This window comes from Cornus florida, unplaced genomic scaffold (genome assembly GCF_030987335.1).
Source record: "Cornus florida cultivar Cherokee Brave unplaced genomic scaffold, ASM3098733v1 CherokeeBrave_3.0.0_Hap2_Chr08, whole genome shotgun sequence".
NCBI lineage: Eukaryota > Viridiplantae > Streptophyta > Magnoliopsida > Cornales > Cornaceae > Cornus > Cornus florida.
Genome location: NW_026775578.1, coordinates 26,964,748 through 26,988,515, shown reverse-complemented (window position 1 = coordinate 26,988,515; position 23,768 = coordinate 26,964,748). Strand labels below are relative to the sequence as shown.

The following is a 23,768-nucleotide window of genomic DNA, read 5'->3' as shown; positions in this document are numbered from 1 at the left end:
AGATGTCAAATTCTGGAACAACATCTTCACAAGCTTCCTCCAAATATTTTTCCACTTCCGACCTAGGAGTAGAACTTTCTTTTTGTATCTTGTGCTTTATGTACAAAGAGGAAAAATCATCTTCCACATTTCCATCATCAACTCCCGCCTCATTTGCAATATTACTTGTTCCACTAGAGCTTGAAGTAAATGCATGAAACTTTGCATATTCCCTAAAAATGTGGTTGAACGTATCCATTACCTTCTTACTAAGGTTTTGAACCATTTCAAGAGAATAAAGTTGGGAATAACAAAATTCCACAAATTCCAATTTATAACGAGGATCCAACACAACCGCAAGCACCACTAACATGTTCACTTTTTCAATTCTAATTTGTCAAATTTAATTTTCATTTTTTATGCCATATTATTTAACCAAATATCGGGACTCTTTGACCATGTATTTAACGACTTTTCAATTCCCAACACTTCATGAAAATATCTATTGGAAGTATTATACAAAGATTCGGAAATCTTGTTAGTGGCATCATAATTTTTTTTAAAAAAAAACAATCAAAACTCGAGCATATTCCCAATCAGTACTAGAAGGAGCTTTATTATTAACTTCCGGTAGGAATTGAACATCATCATCTTCTAACCTTTCAAAAGCTTTTTGAAACTTTACGGCCACCTCTAACATAAGGTATGTGGAATTCCATCTAGTTGAAACATCTAGGCACAAATGTGACTTAAATGTTATATTCTCCCTCTTCACACATGCTTGAAAACGCTCTCCCCGTTGTGGAGAACTCCTAACATATTTCACAGCCTCACGAATTCAAACTATTAAACCATTTACATCACTCAAACCATCTTTCACAATCAAATTCAATATATGTGCACAACACCTCATATAAAAACATTCACCACCTAAAAGGAAAGAGCTAACATTCCTAGCAAGCTTTTTTTCTTTCAAATATGCAACCGCAAGATCATTTAAACTATCATTATCAATCGTGAGTGGGCACAATTTGTCTATACCCCAATCAAGCAAACAAGTCTCAACTGCACAACCAATTTCCTTACCCTTGTGACTAGGTATTATACAAAAATTCAGAATTCTTTAGTGTAAGGTCCAATTCTTATCAATGAAATGAGCCGTGAGACACATATAAGAAAGATTTTGAATTGACATCCATATATCAGTGGTGAAACAAATTCTTTGATTGAGTTGATTCACTAAGGTTTTCAACCTCTTCTTTTCTATAGTATGCAATTTCAAATAGTCCCTAGCCACAGTAAAACGTGACAACAATTTGAATTTTGGCTACAAGACACTAAGAAAATAACGAAAACTGATAAGTGCTTAAATAATGCACATTTCAGCACCTAAGCTAGGGTATTTCAGTTTTTGCATCTATCTTAATTTCATGTTTTAGTCCTAATTTATGTTTATGTATATTTCAGGGCAATAAAGTTAAAATGAGCTAAGAATGGTCCATTAAAGCCTCTTTGGAGTCAATCAAAGACATTCAGAAAAAGTTCAAAAAAAATGGCAAAAAGAGGTCGCAGCCCATTGCTCGTATAGTGTGTTTATTCTTCAAAAGTGGTCAATCTCGGGCCTTTAATGATGTTCTCAAAGATGAAGAATCAAACCAACGAGCCTAGGGCCAAAATGGAGCTAAATAAGGCTTAAAAGAAATTTCCAACTCTGGGGGATCGATCCCCCAGGGTGGGGGATCGATCCCCCAGGACTTAGCAACGTTATAGATTTTTTTTTATTGTTTGGGCTTATTTTGTGAATTATTGGGCTTTAATAGGGTTGTTACTTAAGGCCCAGTGAGTCATTAGATTAGGGTTAGTATTTATTTTATTTAGGTGAATATTATTAGTTGGATTAAGTTTTTAATATTTTGTATCGTATATTTTTTTTCTCTCTGGAAAAACAAGGGAAAGAGGAGAAAAAGCAAGAACAGGCTAGGGTTTTGAGAAAAAGCTCAGAGATGATGAATCCAAGGATGGAGATTATTCTGTCTTCAACTCCATCAACCATGAGTGGCTAATTCTCCTACTTAGGGTTGGATAAACCCTAAGCATGTAACCTATTCTCTCTCTTTTTTCATACTTTTTGGGGATTTATTTATGTAATTGATGTATAGGCTTGAATAACTTGATTTAATTCTTTCAATTATTTATTCGTATTAATCTCATGTTGTCTTATGTGTTATTGATGAATAAACAAGCTATACACTTGAATTCCTTGGAAATTGATTCTTGGGATGTCTATGCAAGTTTTTAATTAGTTGTAATCGTGTTCAAATTGATGAAAAATTACTTTTATTTGATGGATGGCACTACATCTTTAGGTTAATTTATTGTCTAATTAGTTTTAAATTCATGTTTAATTAGTTTAATTTAAGATTAATTAATTTAATTGCAATTCAATTATTAGATAAGTAGACCATCCATACTTATGTTTGAATTCTATACTTTTTGTCACAATTGCATTATCTTCTAGATTAATGTAAGCTAGAATTGTAACTTGAATTGATGGACCATTCTTTGGATTGGTGAATTGCACTGCACTTCGTTTATTTGTCATTAGGTATGCAATTCAAGCTTGAAATTGATGTTTTATACTTTTCTTTGCAAGTATTAGCTACATTAGAATTACATTTAATTATTTCCCCAATTAGTTGAAAGTGAGTGAGTTAAGGAATGTGCTTAGTGGTGAATCCTACACCCTAAGTCTCTTTCCAATCTTTTATACTCTACTCTTTATTTGCATTATTAAGTTTAAAATTAGTCTAATCACAAAACCAAACCTTTTTAGTAATCACATAAGCACTAAAGTATAATTCAATTCTGAAAAACGTATAATTGTTTAGATCTCTTAGTGGAGCAAATGCTGGACTTGGAAGCAATTAAAAAAAAAAAAGTTGAAGTTGCTTAAGGACCATTTGTAAGTTTCTCTTTAATTTTTGTGCTTAATTGTTTACTATCTTGCATGCTTTGGACAGCCCAATTGGAGGCTTAAATTAAATTGTTTTATTTTTAAGTCCAAGCATACCTTTTTATAGAAGGCATCGGCCCGTGTGGAGGCATTTATTTGTTTTAAGTGCATTGATATTATTGAGAGTTTGGGAACATCGTATGTGGAAGTTGAAATTTTGAAATGTTGGTGTGTTGACTTGTTCTAGTACATGCATGGTCGTAGATCACTTAATCGTCCTCTTGTTCCTGTAAATCAAAATCTCAAAATTTTTCTTCAGCGTTTAAGAAGTAGTACTAGGGATAGTCATCTTAATCTTTCAAATTTTGATCTTCCATCACCTTTAATGGAAGACCCAATAGATCCAATTGAAGATCCCATTGTAGATCTTGGTCATGTGGATCATAATGGTGTGCACCACCTACCACAAGTTCATATTGTGGATCCTCAAGGTGTGCATCCACCCTTGGGAATGCCACAACCAATTAATCATGCGGTGCAACAACCTAATCTAGGGATGCCAAGGCCAAATGTTGTTCCCCCAATTGGTGAGCAACAACAACAATATGTTCAAATAGCATACCCTCTATAAGGTCAAATGGCATATCATCAACAAGGTCAAATGCCATATCCTTCTTTCAGTCCTCTTAATCCTCCAATGGTCCTTAGGGATCATTACACTCCAAATCAATATAATGCACCCACTTGTATTCAATTGCCAAATTTCCGTACTCATCATTATGAGATTAAGGCTTCCACCATTAACATGTGCCCCCTTTTCTATGGGTTGAGCAATGAAGAGCTTTATAAACATTTAGATGAGTTCTTGGAAGTTTGTTCCACCGTGAAAATCACGGATGTTCCGGAAAAAGTCCTAAAAATGAAGTTTTTCCCTTTCACTTTTCGGGATAAAGCTAAATATTGGTTTAACAACTTGTGGCCAAATACAATCACCTCTTGGGCACAATTGCAACAAGAGTTCCTAAAGAAGTATTACCCCGCAAGTTGAACCGATGCCATGAGAACTTCCATTCGTGAATTTAAACAACAAGAAGGAGAACCCCTTCATGAAGCATGGGAACGTTTGAATGACTTGCTACAGAAATGTCCACATCATGACATTCCTAAGTGGCAATTAGTTCAATGTTTCTTTTCAAGTTTATCTGATGCCAATAAGGGCATTGTTGATGCTTCTTGTGGCGAAAGCTACATAGAAAGAAATGAAGATGAAATTTGGCTTCTTTTCGAAAAAATGAGTGAAAACTCAATGCATAGATCTTCATCTTCTAGGGGTCGTCACCTAGCAAATATGGGAGGAAAGAAAGTTCTAAATCAAATAGACTCTTCCATGGAAATTGCCGCCGAGGTCAAAAATCTTACTCAAAGATTTGATAAATTCCTTTTGAATCAAGGTCCGGTAATTCATTCTTATTCTCATCCTTCCAATGAAATATGCATGACTTGTTCTAGTTACACTCACCATACTTCAAATTGCCCTCTTGGACAAGTCATACTAAGTGAGTCTCAAGAACAAGCAAATGCAGCTTTCATTCATCAAGGGAACAACCCTTATTCCAATACTTACAATCCGGGGTAGAAAAATCATCCTAACTTTGTATGGAGAAATCAAGGAGACGGTGCAAACCGTCCTCAAAATCAAGGTTACCAAGAAAATTATGTTCCCCCACATCTCTAAAATAAAAATCAGAATTCTCAAGGTTACCGTCCTTCATTCTATCCTCAGAATGTGAATCAATACTCTCAACCTCAAGCATCAAATTCTCAATCCTATTCTCAACCTCAAGCATCAAATTCTCAATCTTACTCTAATCCAAATCAAGCGCCTCCTAAAAGTTCCGCTTTTGAGGACAAGGTCTTGCAAGCCTTAGGTGATCTTCGAAAAGATAATCAATTGTTTCATTCTCACTCTCAATCAATTGCAAAGCTTGAAGCTCAAATTGGGCAATTAGCTAATTCTTTAAATGTGAGAGAGAAAGGTAAGTTACCTAGTCAAATTGAGACCAATCCTAAGGGGCAATGTATGGCACAAGCAAGTCTTTCATCAGAATTTTATGGAAATGAGCAAGTTCAAGCAATTACTACCTTGAGGAGTGGTAGGAAAGTGGATAATAAGGTAGAGGTACCTAAGGAGGAAAATGAACTGAAGCAACCAAGTGGTAGCATCCGTCCCATTCCAAATCCTATTCCTATTTCTTTGGATGCTAGTGGTTCCAAAATGGACATTCCGTCATCTTAATCATCATCTCCCCAATTAGAGAAGCCTTATGAGCCAAAAGCTCCATTTCCTCAAGCTTTGAGAGAGACTTCATCATTTGGGAGACAAGAAAGGAAAATTCATGATATGATGGAAGTGTTTAAACAAGTAAAAATCAATCTTCCTCTTCTAGATGTAATTAGGCAAATTCCACCATATGCAAAGTTCTTGAAGGACTTGTGCACACAAAAGAGGATGAGTAAGGGAAGGGACCTTAAGAAAGTGCTTTTAACGGAACAAGTGAGTTCCATAATTATGTCTAACACTCCTCCTAAGTTCAAGGATCCGGGTGCTCCGACCATTTCTTGTGTTATTGGAAACCAAGAGGTTCGTAGAGCTCTCCTTGATTTAGGTGCAAGTATCAATCTCATTCCATACTCTGTTTACTTGCAATTAGGATTAGGGGACTTGAAGCCAACATCGGTAGTAATCTAAGTAGCCGATAGATCAATTAAGAAACCAAGGGGAATTGTTGAGGATATTCTAATTAAGGTTGATAAATTTTATTTCCCGGTTGATTTTGTGGTACTAGATACTGAGCCAGTCCCTAATCTCACCAATCACATTCCAGTCATCCTAGGAAGGCCATTCCTTGCCACTGCCAATGCCACCATTAATTGTAGATCCGGCATTTTGGTAACATGATGGTTAAGCTTAATGTATTCAATGTAAGTCAACATCCCATAGATGAAAACGAGTGTTTCCTAGTAGATGTCTTGGATGAAACCATAGAGGAGACTCTTCCCTCTATTTTATCTAAGGACACTCTTGAGGCGTGCCTTTGTGAAATGTTTGAAAGTTGTGGTTTTGACATAGAAGGATCCATAAGTGAGGTGAATGCTTTAATGGACTCTGTGGCCACTTTGGATTACCCACCTTAGAAAAGCAAGAAAGAACCTTTTTCCTTCACTCTCTAGTACTCCACCAGTTCCATCTCTCATCTCTCCTCCTATTCTTGAGCTTAAGCCCCTTCCATCAAATCTGAAATACGCCTTCTTAGGCCCAAAAGAGACTCTTCCGGTCATCATTGCTTCCAATCTTGAAAATGACCAAGAGAATGATCTTTTGGAAGTGCTTAAAGCTAACAAAGAAGCCATTGGATGGAGTGTGGCTGACTTAAAAGGCATTGACCCTTCTATTTGTATGCATCGCATACACATGGAAGGGGATGAAAAGCCATTTAGGGATGCTCAAAGGAGATTGAACCCAAATATGAAGGAAGTTGTCATGAAGGAGGTTGTGAAACTTCTAGATGCGAGAATCATTTATCCTATCTCTGATTCCAAGTGGGTTAGTCCAACTCAAGTGGTTCCCAAAAAGTCGGGAATCACAGTTGTTGAAAATGCTAAGGGTGATCTCATCTCAAAACGCATTGCCACTTCATGGCGTGTTTGCATAGATTACCGAAAGCTGAATTCTGCCACTAGGAAGGACCATTTTCCATTGCCTTTCATTGACCAAATCTTGGAAAGATTGGCTGGGCAATAATACTATTGCTTCCTAGATGGTTATTCAGGGTACAATCAAGTGGCCCTAGATCCATTAGATCAAGAAAAGACCACATTCACATGTCCTTTCGGTACATTTGCTTATCGACGGATGCCTTTTGGATTGTGCAATGCTCCTGTCACTTTCCAAAAGTGTATGATGTCAATTTTTTCGGACATGGTGGAGAAGTATTTAGAAGTCTTCATGGATGACTTCTCGGTTTTTGGGTCCTCATTTGATTCGTGTCTCCAAAATCTTAAAAAAGTGCTTCAAAGATGTCGTGAGACTAATCTTGTGTTAAGTTGGGAAAAGAGCCATTTCATGGTTCAAGAAGGAATCGTGCTTAGACATGTCATCTCTAAAAGAGGAATAGAAGTAGATAGAGCGAAAGTTGAGCTAATTTCTGAATTGTTTCCACCTATTACAGTGAGAGAAATCCGCTCCTTTCTGGGACATGCCGGTTTTTATCGCCGGTTCATCAAAGACTTTAGCAAAATTGCTAGACCCTTGTGCAACCTTCTTACCAAGGAGACTCCATTTGTCTTTGATGAAGCATGCCTAAATGCTTTTCATCAACTTCGCACTCTTCTATCATCTGCTTCCATCATGCAACCTCCAAATTGGTCATTACCATTTGAGATTATGTGTGATGCTTCCGACTTCGCAATGGGTGCTGTTTTGGGGCAAAGGGTAGGTAAACTACCATATGTTATATACTATGCGAGTAAGACTTTCTCAGGTGCCCAATTGAACTATTCTACCACCGAGAAAGAATTACTTGCCGTAGTATATGCCCTTGATAAATTTCGGTCATATCTCTTAAGATCCAAGGTAATTGTGTTTTCCGATCATGCCGCTCTTAGGCATCTTTTAATGAAAAAGGAAACCAAACCTCGCTTGATAAGATGGATCCTACTTCTTCAAGAATTTGACTTTGAAATCAAGGATAAAAAGGGCTCCGACAATGTCGTTGCCGATCATCTGTCTAGATTAATGGTTGAATCTTCTCCAAATCTTGAAATTCATGAATCATTTCCGGATGAACAACTCTTTCAAATCTCAAATGGGACGTTACCTTGGTTCGCCGACATTGTTAATTATCTTGTAACCGGCAAACTTCCCATTACTTGGTCATAACAAGAAAAGGACCGATTCTTTGCTACCATCCGGAAATACTATTGGGAAGATCCCATTCTGTTTCGTTATTGCCCGGATCAAATCATAAGAAGATGTGTGCCGGAAAGTGAAGTTCCGAGCGTCCTTGTGTTTTGTCACACACTTGCTTGTGGTGGGCATTTCAGTGGAAAAAAGACGGCTTTGAAGGTTCTTCAGAGTGGGCTCTTCTGGTCCACTATCCACCGAGATGCCTATAACTTTTGCAAGGTGTGTGTTCGGTGCCAAAATTTGGGATCAATGTCAAAGAGAGACATGATGCCCTTAACTTCAGTCTTCGTTGTTGAAATCTTCGATGTATGGGGCATAGACTTTATGGGACCATTCCCAATGTCTTATGGCTTTCAATACATCCTCGTTGCCATTGATTATGTTTCAAAATGGGTTGAGGCTTGTGCTACCAAAACGAATGACCACGCCGTGGTAATTGCATTCGTTAAATCAAATATCTTTGCTCGTTTTGGTATGCCAAGGGCTATGATAAGTGATGGAGGAAAACATTTCTGTAATCAATTCTTGAAACAACTTTTCTTAAAATACTCCGTCACACATAAAGTGGCCACTCCCTACCATCCCCAAACAAGTGGGCAAGTCGAGGTGTCAAATAGGGAAATCAAGCATATTCTTGAGAAAACTGTCAATCCGACCCGAAAAGATTGGTCAAGAAAATTGAACGATGCTTTGTGGGCTTACCGGACAGCTTACAAGACTCCAATAGGCATGTCTACATATGGACTTGTTTATGGGAAGCCTTGTCATCTTCCGGTTGAGTTAGAACACAAAGCACTTTGGGCAATAAAAAGGCTCAACTTGGATCTTGATAAGGCTAGAAAGGGCCGTTTACTCCAACTCAATGAGCTAGAGGAATTGAGAAATGATGCCTATGATAGTTCAAAAATTTACAAGGCAAGGACAAAAGCATTTCATGATAAACATATTGTGAAAAAGTCCTTTGAAGCCGGTCAAAAGGCTTGGTTATTCAACTCTAGGCTCAAATTTTTCCCTGGAAAGTTTCGAACCAAATGGGAAGGCCCTTATCAAATTATCTCTGTCTCACCTCATGGGGCGGTTGAACTTAAAAATCTAAAAGATGAAGAGACCTTCAGAGTTAATGGTCAAAGGCTTATACCATACATTGATGGACAAACTTTTCAAAGAAATTTGGAATCTGCCCTCTTGGTAGATCCCATTTACTTTGAAGATTGAGAACATCTCATGTCTTTCTAGCGACGTTAAACACTAGTTGTATCGAGTTTCTCCTTCGTTGCATTTTAATTTCCATTTTATTATTATTTTATTTTTATTTTTCCTTTTATACATTTATGCATTTTTAAATTTAAAAAAAAAAAAAAAATTTGTAAATGAGTAATGTAGGTTGGTGTTTGATTTTATTTCTATTTTATTATTATTATTTATATATATATTTCATGTTAGTTTTGATTTATTCAAAAACATAAAAAAAAAAAAATTTTTTAAAAGTATTAGTTAGTATAGGTTGATAAGTGATTTTATTTATTTTTATTTTTATTTTTATTTATTTTTATCTATTTTTCATTTTAGTGTATATATTCTTCTTAGTTTTTTTTTTTTTTTTTTTATAAAAAAAAAAAAAAAAAAAAAAAAGGAAAGATCGATCCCCAAAATGGGTGGGAGATCGATCCCATTTTCTTGGCAAAGAGCAACAAAAAAATAGGCCAAGTGGATTGATCCCCCGTCCAAAGGGATCGATCTCATTTTACTTGTATTTTCTCTTCTCATTAAACAGTGAAGGAGACATTTTTTGCCTAAAATTGTCGATCCCCCATCAAAGCAGATCGATCGCCTTTTAGGCCTTGAAACCGCGAATACATTCCTCTTCTCTATTCCTCGAAATTCTGCTTCTTCCCCCCAAAATCTCTAAACCTAATTTCATCATCCAACCCTCACGGTACGTTCTTCTCTACCGCGGCATAAAAGGCTTCAAATTTCGGCGCCATTGTTCTGAGTTCGTCTTCGGTGGCGCCATGGGTTTCAGTTGGGTGTGATTGGGGAAGTGGGTGCACCGATTTGATTTGGGTCGTCGTTTTTCAAGCGTCGCAACTGGGTCTTTCGGCGACGCGTCTGGACTGGTGTAGTGATTCCGGTTGGATTGTTGTTCTGCCAGCGACTTCGACTGAGTTTTGCTCTAGCGATTCCGGCTGGATTGTTGTTCTTCCGGCGATTCCGGCTTGGCTTAAATTCCGGCGCCGTTTGAGACTTGCCCTTGCAATTGTTCGTTTTTCCGGCGTCGGATCTGGGTTGTTCTCTACGGCGATTGTGGCTTCATCTCTCCGGCGTTGCGGCTGCTTCTTCTTCAGGGATTCCGGCGTTTGGTTCTTCCAACAGCGATCGCGGCTGGGTCGTTCTCCGGTGATCAAGGCTGTTTGTCTTTCTTCACGTCGCATCTGTTCGTTTTCCGGCGTCGCGTCCCGGTTGTCTTCTCCGGCGAGCTTGTGATGTGTAAAAAATAAAAATAAAAATAAAAAAATAAAAAGAAAAAAGAAAAAGAAAAAATTAAATAAAAGAAAAGAAAAGAAAATAAATATAAAAATAATAATAAACAAATAATAATATAAAATTTTGAATTGATTTACATTAAATATTTAAAAATAAATAAAAAATTTCAATAACATTCGTCTTGCTAGAGACGTTAAACTTAGCTCATTTTTTATTTATTTATTTTTTAGGTTGTCTATACATATTCTTTTTCTTTCTTAAAAAAAAAAAAAAACTTAATTTTCTTTCCATTTATTATTATTTGTTTATTATTATGTATATATATATATATATTTTATTTTAGTATATATTTTTCTTTCTAGTTTAGCATATTTTTCTGTGTGAAAAAAAAAAAAAATAACAACAACAACAACATCTGGGAGATCAATCCCATTCTTGAAATAACAAAAATAAAAATAAAAAAAATCAAAAATATGTGTTTCCAGTATGCCCTTCTGATTGGTTAGGAATGTTTTCAGATTTTATCAAGGGTTTCATCTCATATCTCTTTGCAATGTATTATATATTATTTTGAATTGTATGAATTGCTTATCCCATGTGATATTTGATGTGAGTTTGCTAGTATGGTTATACAGATAGGTTTTTGCATCTTTACCATCACGGTATACTCTTTCCATTATTTTTCATTGTTCTCATTGCATATTGAGGACAATGTACAGTTTAAGTTTGGGGGTAAGGTCATTATGATTCATTCTATTTAAGTTAAGCTTTAAATACATGATGAGATTTGAGATGTGTTTGGCAATGATTTCGAACTTTTGAAGTATAGTTCCTTTGAAAAGCAAGTTGTTAGGGTCTAATATTTCTTGTATGCTCTAGGATGCCATTTAGGGGTAAATTTTTAATTTTTGATATCATGTTTGGTCTTGTGGTACACATCATCTTATTGGTTGAAAATGCTTTGAGAGTTGATTCTAAAATTCTACACTTGCACTTGCGCACACTAGCATTCAATTTGTGGGGTACATGCTTAGTTGATTATTGTCTTGGTTTATCCCAATTGAGCTAGTATGCTTTGAAAGCTTTCATTCTTGATAAAATGACCTTGTAAAGAAAAGAAATAAAAGCACTCACCAAAGGTGAGGAATAAAAAATAAAAAATAAAAACTGCATTCTTTCAACATGTCAACTGATTAAAAAGGAAGACAAGGAAAGAATGTAAGATGTATGATTAGTTTGAGTTCGTAGCCATTCCGAGTCATTACGCCCTTAGGAGTGTCTTTACACTTAACCCCCTAAGACCATCTGGTTTGGGAGTCGTTGGCTCAACGCTTGTTACATGGGGTGATTAGAGAGCTTAAGGAACTTGGACATTGCACATGGTCATACATAAAAAAAAAAAAAAAAAGAAAAGAAAAAAGAAAAAAAAGAATGTATGATTGAATAACAAGGTTCATTCAATGTCTTGATGTCTGGTACTATATCTATATGCTAGTTTGAGGGTAAGGCTATGCCATTACTTTGATTTGTTAGGATAGCAACACATTTTGATGCCGGTTCACTAAAAAAGGATGATATAATTGATTCAATTTGCATGATTAATTGATTGATGTTTGGAGGACTATTTTTGCTTACATGATGTTGAAATGTTGATAATAGCTTAGAAATGGCAGAAATTTGCATACTTGAGGTAGTCTACTTTTAACACTTGTTTAATATGTGTCGTTGCTTCTCAAGCAAGAAAGAGCTGTTGATGTTTGTAGGTACCATTTCTGGAAACCCTCATGAGACTTCACTCGTCCACTAGGGGTAACCTAGGGGTTTAAAAGGCTTGTTGCATATGCTAAATGCAACCGTGATCCCAACGAAAGTGGTGTTATCTTTATTTGTTTTATTAGTTCATTGTTGTATATATGTTTGTTTCATTTCTATGTTGTAGTTCATTGCTAGGGACTAGCAATATCTAAGTTTGGGGGCGTGATAAGTGCTTAAATGTTGCACATTTCAGCACCTAAGCTAGGGTATTTCAGTCTTTGCATCTATCTTAATTTCATGTTTTAGTCCTAATTTATGTTTATGTGTATTTCAGGGCAATAAAGTTAAAATGAGCTAAGAATGGTCCATTAAAGCCTCTTTGGAGTCAAGCAAAGACATTCAGAAAAAGTTCAAAAAAAATGGCAAAAAGAGGTCGCAGCCCATTGCTCGTATAGTGTGTTTATTCTTTAAAAGTGGTCAATCTCGAGCCTTTAATGATGTTCTCAAAGATGAAGAAGCAAACCAACGAGCCTGGAGCCAAAATGGAGCTAAATAAGGCTTAAAGGAAATTTCCAACTCTGGGGGATCGATCCCCCAGGGTGGGGGATCGACCTCCCAGGACTTGGCAACATTACAGATTTTTTTTTTTTATTGTTTGGTCTTATTTTGTGAACTATTGGGCTTTAATAGGGTTGTTACTTAAGGCCCAGTGAGCCATTAGATTAGGGTTAGTATTTATTTTATTTAGGTGAATATTATTAGTTGGATTAAGTTTTTAATATTCTGTATCGTATATTTTTTTACTCTCTGGAAAAACAAGGGAAAGAGGAGAAAAAGCAAGAACAGGCTAGGGTTTTGAGAAAAAGCTCAGAGATGATGAATCCAAGGATAGAGATTATTCTGTCTTCAACTCCATCAACCATGAGTGGCTAATTCTCCTACTTAGGGTTGGATAAACCCTAAGCATGGAACCTATTCTCTCTCTCTTTTCATACTTTTTGGGAATTTATTTATGTAATTGATGTATAGGCTTGAATAACATGATTTAATTCTTTTAATTGTTTATTCGCATTAATCTCATGTTGTCTTATGTGTTATTGATAAATAAACAAGCTATACACTTGAATTCCTTGTAAATTGATTCTTGTGATGTCTATGCATGTGGTTAATTAGTTGTAATCGTGTTCAAATTGATGGAAAATTACTTTTATTTGATGGATGGCACTACATGTTTAGGTTAATTTATTGTCTAATTAGTTTTAAATTCATGTTTAATTAGTTTAATTTAAGATTAATTAATTTAATTGCAATTCAATTATTAGATAAGTAGATCATCCATACTTATGTTTGAATTCTATACTTTTTGTCACAATTGCATTATCTTCTAGATTAATGTAAGCTAGAATTGTAACTTGAATTGATGTACCATTCTTTGGATTGGTGAATTGCACTACACTTAGTTTATTTGTCATCAGGTATGCAATTCAAGCTTGAAATTGATGCTTCATACTTTTCTTTGCAAGTATTAGCTACATTAGAATTACATTTAATTATTTCCCCAATTAGTTGAAAGTGAGTGAGTTAAGGAATGTGCTTAGTGGTGAATCCTACACCCTAAGTCTCTTTCCAATCTTTTATACTCTACTCTTTATTTGCATTATTAAGTTTAAAATTAGTCTAATCACAAAACCAAAACTTTTTAGTAATCACATAAGCACTAAAGTAGAATTCAATTCTGAAAAACCTATAATTGTTTAGATCTCTTGGGACGATCCCTGCTCACTTCATACTGTATAGTATAAGTGTTTAGTGGTTTTATAAATTTTAAAATATGGTGCCCACTTAACATTATTTCTAAACCTAAAGTGTTGTGCATTATTTTGTGCACATGCATGGTCGCACCAAAAACCTTCACGCTCAACAAACTTAAAAGGTAATTCATCAATAATAATCATTTTAGTAAGTGCTTGTCTACACAACTCCTGATCAAATTTCCAAGAAACCATAACACCCTCTCCTTCAGTAGTTGACTGAAACGAAATGAGTTTTTGTTTCTTGTCAACATTAAATGGATATTGTTGGCATCTACTTATGTGGTTCCTCAATGTACTTGTCCCATTTCGACTAAACCATGAATAAGATGCACTACAATAGTTGCATTTCACATTACATTTTGACTTAGTACAGTTAGGGCCTTTCTCTTCTGTGAAATGGTCCCAAACATCATATATGAAACGTTTTTTAGAAGGACATAACTGCGTGTTCAAATCATCATCATTGGTGCCAGCAGCAGTAACTTCAGGCCTTGGAACATTAGTATCTTCTGCAGTTGTCATCTGTCAGGAAAAGAAATTGTTACAAAAAATTAATGGAAGATTGCCATATCACAGCAACAACAGTGAGAATTAAACATGTATGTAAATAACTGGAACAGTGAGAATTAAACATATATGTAAATCAGTGGAAGATTGCTAGATCACAACAACAACAGAAAATTCAGCCCTAAAAGAAAAAAAGTAAATAAAAAATACCGAAACTGTTTATCTACGAAACTGAAATACTGGATGTTAAATTCATAAAAAAATATTGAAATAAAATCATTAAAAAAAATGTTTTATAAAAAACAAAAATTAAAATTTTATTTTTGGTATTTCTTATTACAAAAAATACCAAAACTGTGTTCTATACAAAACAAAAACAAAAATTTTATTTTTTGTATTTCAAATTACAAAAAATACCAAAACTGTTTATCTACGAAACTGTTTATCTACGAAATATCTTTCAAAACTGTTTCTATTTTATATTTTTGTTGTTAAATTCATAAAAAAATACTGAAATAAAATCATTACAAAAAATATTGTATACAAAAAAAAAATTAAAATTTTATTTTTGGTATTTCATATTACAAAAAATACCAAAACTGTTTATCTATTTTATCTACGAAATATGATCAATATCTTTCAAAACTGTTTTTATCTCATATTTGGTAACTTAAATCTAGAAGTAACAAATTTATATATATATATATATATAAAAGATAAAATCATTACAAAAAATTAAGTAAAATATTTGGTAACTTACAAGAACTTCTATACAAAACAAAAATTTAAATATGTAGATAAAATCATAAAATCAAATAGATCGACGTAAAAAATTAAAATTTGTAGATAAAATCATAAAATTAAATAGATCGACATAAAAAATTAAAATATGTAGATAAAATCGTAAAATTAAGTAGATCCATGTAAAAAATGTTTAGAGAAGAGGAGAATAAGTAGATCCATGTAAAAAATGTTCAGAGAAGAGGAGAATAAGTAGATCTATGTAAAAAATGTTCAGAGAAAAGGAGAATAAGAAGATCCATTCAAAAATCTTGTGAACTCACAGGAAAAGAGGTAGATCCAGTCGAAGAAGTCACCGTTGCTTCAATACACAGAGGTCGATGTTGCTTCGAATCTGGTGAACGATGGTTGAGAGGTGTTGGATTGAGAGATGAGAGATTGGGAGGCGAAAGATTGGGAAAGGCGAAGAGGGTCACAGATTCACAAAGGCGAGAGATTGGGAGAGGCGAAGAGGGTGAAGAGAAGAGGCTGTGAGGGAGGCGCAACTAAAAGTCTGAAATGAGATTGGAGTAATGTCGTAATGAAAAAACGAGGCTGAGTTAGGGTTAGGTTAACATTAAAAAATGATGAATAAAGAAAAAAAAAAAAGGAAATATGATATATCATTATATTGTATATATATATTATATATATTAATATATTATTCAGAAACGGTTAGGTTCGGTTTGTCTAACGGTTCGGATTGGCAACGTTTCGGTTCGGATCGGTTAACGATTCGGATCGGATTTTTCAGCCTCCAAACCATTAACCGAACCGCGGACACCGGATTGCAAATTTTTCAAACCATCACCGAACCATGAGATCTGAAAACTGAACCACATGAAATTGGATTGGTTCGGACCGGATTGACGGATTATTTGCTCACCTTTACATTTAAGTATGTCTTTAACACAAATCCACATATACACATAATCATGAATTCCATATACAAAACCAAATCATTTTAGAGGCATTCATCTCAAATTAAGCATGTTTAACTATAATTAACAAAGAATAATTCACAAGGGAGCAAGAATCTCATGGATTAGGAACCCCTATCTCACTTTTATGCAAAACCCCCAATTTTCACCTCAAACCCTCAAAATGGGTCTCAATTTTTGGACTCCCTAGAATGGCCAAAAGCTGAAATTGCTGGTATGGATTTGAAGATCTCGTCGTGGGCTTTAATTTACCACAAACGACATCCAAAATTACTAAGTATTGAGAGAGCAATTAATCTCTAAAATTTTGATTGGAAAAGAAAAGAAAAAAGCAGAAAATGGCGTGAAAGAGAGAACCAACGGGAGAAGAGAGGATAGAGACCAAATGTGGTCTTAAGGTCATGGTGGTGGGTCCCACCAATTCTTTTATAATTTTCCTTTTTCTTTTGCATACATTTTACCGCACTCACACACATAATTATATACACCATAATTACATATATATAAATAAATAAAACATAAACATTACAGAAAAATTTAATAACAAAGGCTAAAATAGTCTTTTGTGATGGATTTGTCCTTAATTGCAACAAATTAGTAGTTTAGGAAGGCAATTTTTAGTTTAGGGAGGTTAGTTGCAAAAAACTAATAATTCAGGGGGTTTTTTGCATTTTACCCTTTAATATATACCCATTAGTTGAAAGGTAAAATTAAAATCATAGAAGCTATACAAATCGGAAATCAATCATTTACATAAATGAAAACAAATAATTAGTGTGAATACCGATAAATTAAAATATATTAAAGTCGAACCCTCTAGTACAGAATCTATATTTAAACAATACTCAATAGTATAACACAAAATATATTTGTATTTGTACCGAAGATGGTGTTCATAGGGTTCTCGAGGACTTGGGTCTTGGCGGCATCACTAATGAGGCGCTCGGTGTGTTGACACCCACTTTTGTAAATTACGTGTCAGTGAGGTGGCATGATGATGTGGCAGATATATACGTATTTTGGGTTATGAAGGGATAATTAGAATTGTTAAAAGAGATAATTAAGGATTTATTATAAGAGTTTTGGATAAAGTGGAATTGTTATTATCCTTAATTATCCTTATTTTATGGGAGATAAAGGAGGATATATATCATCGTATTGTTTCAATTATGTTGCAGGGAAGTGATATCAAAAAGGATTTTATCAGAATATGTAATATCTTTAAAAGAGTTGGCACCTTGGATATGATATGTCTTATCTAATAGAGTTTGTTTAGGAATTAATTTCTATCTTTTTATGTAGTTATTCATTTTAGGACTCTTTATGACTTTTATAAATAATTGTAGAAGTATTCATTGTAAGGGGTCTAGCACCCTTATAATCATTATATTTATTTGTTTGCTTTCTCAAGCTTTTCTAAGAATAGCATCCTTGCTATTTCTTCTTTCTTTCTTTTTATATTTTTCAATCTCTTGTTCTATCTAATTCTCTCTTTCCTTCTATCTCTCTTTTTCTCTCTCTTCTTACTATATCTGTTTTCCTCCCCTTTCTATTCTCTGATAGTTACTATAAGTTATTCATTGAAAAGTCCTTTTAACTAAGACAATTAGAACTCATTAAGGAGTATTTTTGTTGTCTTTCTCCTATAATCGCCTGAAAGTCAATTTCTCAAAGAGACTGCAAGTTGACTATTTACACTTGAACCATATATTTGGTTTTGGCACGCCGGCACTACATAAATTTTAGAATCGGCTAAGCCAGTCGATTTTAGCGTCAACATTTTTTGGCACACCCAGTGGGACCTTACTAGGTGAGTGATTTATAGTAAAAATATGCAGTCGGCTTCTCAACCAACATACAAATGTTTTAATCAGTCAAATCAGCCGATGTACCAATATTCTAATCAGCCATATGGTTGGCCAGACAATTATCAGAAATCAGTCACCAATTATTGGCATGTTCTAGAAGTCGTTGATTATCGGCATGTTCCAGAAGTCGATTATCAGTAGAAGCTAACAACCGCTGATTATCGGCATGTTCCAACAGTTGCTGATTATCGCAAGTTTCAACAGCCAATTATCGGCAGACACCAGCAACCGATTATCGGCAAGTGGTAAATCAGTATGTCACCCCCGTACCATAATTTTCGGTACTCGGGAGGCAGCCGATGGCCAATCAGCAAGAAAGTTGGCCAGAATTTAAGTAGAGGATGAAAACACTAATGGCTCAAATACAACGCCCACCAGTTATGCCGATTCCCCCTCAGAGAGAACAGCAAGAAATGGGGGAGATTGATTAGGAGATTAAAGAATTGATAGCTCAGCTTATCGAGGCCGAGGTAGCTCAAGGGCATAAATGTGTTCAGCCTGTGTACAGGAAACCTTATCCTGACCAAGTGGTAAATATTCATGTCACCCCTGTATCACAACCTCTGTTATATGAGGGGCTGCCAATAACCAGTACCAAAATTGGCCAGTCTTGCCGATCTTGGCAGGAAATTTTATCAGAAAATCGACACCAAAGTTTGCCAGAATATTATCAGTTACCGATTGCCGATTATCGGCAAGTTTCAGCAGTTGATTATCGACAAGCGGTAAATCAGTCACAACAGATGACTTATCAATAACAAAGTTGGAAAAGTTATCAGCATGTTACTGATGAATGGAAGGGTACAAATCGGCTAAAAGCAAAGTGGCCTATGTACCAGAATTCTTTCCCGTTTGTGACATCTAATAATCAGTAAAAACAATCATCAGCTGAAAGAAAATTGGCTAAGAGAAAATCGGCTGAGGCAGAATTGGCTAAAAGAAAATCGGCAAAGACAAAATCAGCTAAAAGAAAATCGGCTGAAAAACCAGCGGTTGTCGGGGGGTATTTGATTGCAAACCCCCAACAAAAGTTAATTGATCCATACGCTCCACTTCAACATGTCGATTATAGTGAGGTCATGCTTATCGATCAATGGACTTTTGGGCATGATACAGTCCTGTCGATTGAACTGAATATAAAATGGACAAAGGTTATTCTATGACATATCTTGATTCCTGCCGATTATAGTGAGGTCATGCTTGCCTATAAATGGACTTTTGGGTCCGATATAGTCTTGCCGATGGAGCTGAATGCGAAATCGGCAAAAAGGAAATCAGCTAAGAAAACTCCGTCCTAACACAATGTTATAGAGATAATAGGTAGATCGGCTAAAATGATGCTTCACAACAATTTAATCCCTGCGGATCATGACTATGATTTGCTAATGGAGTTAGAAAATGCATAAGGGGCAAGTCCTTCCTAGGTTTATGGGCTGGCAATATCGACAAACTATCTGAAAATCTAGGAAGAAGCCTAAATTGGCAGATTTGGCTAATATGAAATGAAGATCATCTTAGGGGTGATTCAGAAGAAATAGAGCTTTGGAACTCGTTGATTTGCAATCTTATTCTAAGTGATTAACTCAGCTATTAATTTCCTTCCAATATATTTTAAATTTCAAATATCATATCGGCCTTGAGCGGTGGACAGCCGATAAGACATTTAAAATTGGGGGCATTGTTGACATCCATTTTGGTAAATTACATGATAGTAAGGTGGCATGATGATGTGGTAGATATATACGTATTTTGGGTTATGAAGGGATAATTGGATTTGTTAAAAGAGATAATTAAGGATTTATTATAAGTGTTTTGGATCAAGTGGAATTATATGTTATTATCCTTATTTTATGGGAGATAAAGGAGGATATATATCATCGTATTGTTTCAACTATATATGTTGCAGGGAAGTGATATCAAGAAGGATTTTATCAGAATATGTAATATCTTCAAAAGAGTAGGCACCTTGGATATGATATGTCTGATCTAATAGAGTTTGTTTAGGAATTAATTTCTATATTTTTATGTAGTTATTCATTTTAGGACTCTTTATGACTTCTATAAATAATTGTAGAAGTATTCATTGTAAGGGACCAGCACCCTCAGAATCTTTTTATTATTGTGTTTGCTCTTTTCCAAAATAGCATCCTTGCTATTTCTCTTTCTTTATTCTCGTTCTATCTCTTTCCCTCTAAATCTTTCTCTCTCTATCTCTCTTTCCCTCTCTATTCTTTCTATATCCATTTTTCTCCCCTTTCTATTCTCTCGATCTTTTATTATAATTTTTCACTGTTAAAGTCCTTTTTATTAAGGCAATTTTGAACCCAAAGAGTAGTTTTTCTGTTCCCTTTTTTCCTCGCAATCGCCTGAGAGTCAACTTTTTCAAAGGGACTAAAGTTGACAATTTTCACTTGAACTATATCTTTGGTTCTGGCACGCTCGTATCATATCAATTCCGAATACAATCTTAGGAACCGATTTTAGCGTCAACACGGTGTCGTTGAAGGCGACGTAGGATGGTGTCATGTTATTACCCTGATTGTTGACAATTATCTTGACGTGTTCGCGGAGTGGGCAAAATACTCTGAAGATACAAGAAATTCCTTCCCCCTTTCTCTCTCTAGAATTCCTGTATCTCAACCAAAAAGATCTCCCTTTTCTTTACCTTACTTCTCCTATTTATAGAGATTTACAAATGTCGATGGACTGCTGGATCTAGGCCCATTCCTCCATGAGTCCCGGTCCTCTTTGATGGGCTTATGCGCGTTTGGCCCATATGGCAGTGCCTTTCTATGGGCCTGACCCACCTGTACGGACTAAATGTCGCGTTTGTAAGTCATATCCAGCCCATGTCCTATCGGGCCTCCTCAACTGCCCCCATAATTACCCCTTGTTTAATAAGGGGGTAATTATTGAAGGCGTCTCATCATGACGTTGACGGCTCGAGAAACCCACATGGGGGAACGGACGGTCAGATCCAGAATCAATGTTCCGGGGCTCGATGAATTTCTCACCTTCCTGACGCTTCGGCCCTCGGGTCCCCCTCGCCTTTATAAGGCTCTAGAATACCACTTCATGCCTTTTTACCGTCTCCATCATTAGTCAAATCTCTCTCTTTTTAGAACAGCGCTAAGCTTTTTCTGGTGAAATCCTTCAAGAGTCGTTCTTCCAGCGGTCTTGCAGTGCTCTTTGTTGCTTTCTACCTCAGAGGTTAGTTTTGTTCCTTTTTACTTTCGGCAGGCTTCTTTTTACCCCTTTTAGATCCTTCAAACAATTCCACCATGGTTGTAGACCTAGATGTTCTTCGTATGAGACTTAGAATTCCTGACAACATCGAAGTTAGGGTTTGCCCTAAAGATGTTAATATTATGACCGGTGCCGGCCTCCTGCCCGACGAAGTTTTATTTACAAACCTTCAACTGAATGTCGTTAGGTTCCCTCTGCACCCCTTCTTTAATTATGTCTTCAATAGACTGGGGATATCCCCCCTGCAGGTAAACCCCAATTTATTTAGAATCATATCCGTTATGCTTCTGTTGATTCGTGACAGAAGTCTGGACCTTGACCTCATAGATCTTCTTCTGTGTTATAAGGTCAGTAAGATCCGAGCTAACGAGCCCTTCTACCACCTCTACCCGATCGAGAAGATGTCCATATGTACGGACACAATCAAATCTGAAAAGGGTTGGAGGGATAACATTGTGGGCATTAGTGGGGCTTGGTCTTCGCCGGCTGCAGAGGGTTACCCAATCCCGAGCGCCTTTGGCGTCTGTTCTGTTTCCTCATATAAGAAATTCAAATCTCACAAACACGATTGCCCCTGCGAAACATGCGTTCCCCGCTTTTGTACTTTCTTATGCCGCTCCTTAGGAATACCATGTGATGACTTGAGCTACAGTGTTTGCAGGGATAGGAGTAATTACTTGAAGAAATACGTTCTGAACGATATTCCTTCCTGCTCAGACCTCCTCACTTCAGACAACCTCCTAGCGTTCTCATCCCTCGGCTACAACATGAGCAGGCTTTAGATTCCTTCTTTTGGCAGGAAGAAAAATACTCCCCCAGCCACTTCTGCTGCTTGGGCAACCTCCTCTCCTGCATCAGCCTCTTCCTCACACTTCAAACATTTCGATCCCTTATTCCTTCTTCTTGCTTCTACTTACAGACAATTTGCATTATTCTAGAGAATTCTTAACTAACTTCTGCCGCTGGGCTTATCCTATAGGTTATACAGTTATGGGCCTGATTCCTCTTTGGGGGCCTTCAACAGCAACCACTTACACCGGGTCTGCTTTGTGGACACTAAGTTTGGGCCCAGGTCAATTACCAGGCCCAGACTTCATTATGCGGGTTAAATCCGGCCCGAGCAGTCTTTGGCATCCTCAACTGCCCCCATAATCACTCCCTTATTAACTAGGGTGTGATTATTTAGAGACTCAATGATGACTTGATGGCTTATGATGATTTGACGGCTCAAGACAATTGCGTGGGGCACCGAGCGGTTGGCCTCGGAATTAATGTCCTTTTTGAAATTTGAATCTCTTCAGCTTCCTGACGTCTCGGCAAATGGGACCACTTTCTCTTTAAATACCCTTCTCCCACGATCATAGCCTTTCTTGTCGCATCTTTCACATCCTACTGTCAATCAACTCAATTTACTTTCTCAAGGCGAACTGCATCTTTTCTGGTCAAATCTCATCTTCTCTGGCGAATCTTATAGAGGGTTATTCCATCTCAATATCTTTGCAGCATCCTATGCCACTCTCTGTCTTTTTAAGGTTAGTTTCACTCCTTCTTCTTCTTTAAATATTTTCAAACCCCTCTTAAGACTGTAATCATTCTCACCATGCCTATAGATTTAGACATCCTTCACCGAAACTCCAACTCTCTTCTGATATTCAAATTAGGGAGTGCACCAAGAGTGTAAATATCAGAACTGGTGCCGACCTTCTTCCCGGTGAAGTCTTGTTTTCCCATCAGCATCTCAACATTATTAGATTCCCCCTTCACCCTTTTCTTCTGCTATGTGTTCAATAAGATAAACCTCTCTCCTCTTCAAGTTAACCACAATTTCTTTAGGGTTTTATCCGTTCTGCTGCTGCTGAACTGTGACAGAGGCTTAGATCTTGACCTAGTCGATCTTCCCCTCTGTTACAAGGTCAGAAAAATGAGGTCAGAAGATGTTTATTACCATTTTTTCCCCATAGAGAAGAGATCCATATGTACGGACAAACTTAAGTCCGGAAAGGGGTGGAAGAAGAACATTGTTGGCGTTCGGGGAGCTTGGTCTGCTCTGGCTGCCAAGGACTTCCCTATCCCAACCGCCTTCAGCGAGTGCTTAGTATCTTCTTATAAGAAATACAAGACCCATAAAACAGACTGCCCCTGCGAGACTTGCATACCTCACTTCTGTTCATTTCTTTGTAACTCTTTAGGTATCCCACAAGATAACGAGCTCAATTACAATATTTGCAGGGATCGGTTCAATTATCTGAGGGATTACGTTCTGAACGACATCCCTTCCTGTTCAGAGCTCCTAACATCCGAGAACCTAAGTGACATTTCACTCATCGGCACTACCATGAGTCAGCTTTGGATTCCATCTTTCAGCAGGAGGAAGGATCCACCCAGGGTTGTCACTGCTTACGCAGCTGCTTCCTCTTCCCCAGCCTCAACATCCTTATCTACCACTACGTCTAACTCTACTCCGAACGTGATACC

The 23,768-nt window shown here is 36.4% G+C and overlaps 1 non-coding gene and 1 pseudogene across 1 annotated transcript; both read right to left on the bottom strand.

The window, feature by feature from the left end:
* LOC132270956 (heat shock cognate 70 kDa protein-like) overlaps nucleotides 1-17,091 on the bottom strand; it is a 51,246-nt pseudogene extending 34,155 nt beyond the window's left edge.
* On the bottom strand, nucleotides 3,987-4,093 carry LOC132272024 (small nucleolar RNA R71). The gene has a single exon (XR_009469955.1). It is a non-coding gene; the product is annotated as a small nucleolar RNA R71 (small nucleolar RNA).
* Nucleotides 17,092-23,768: the final 6,677 nt, after the last annotated feature.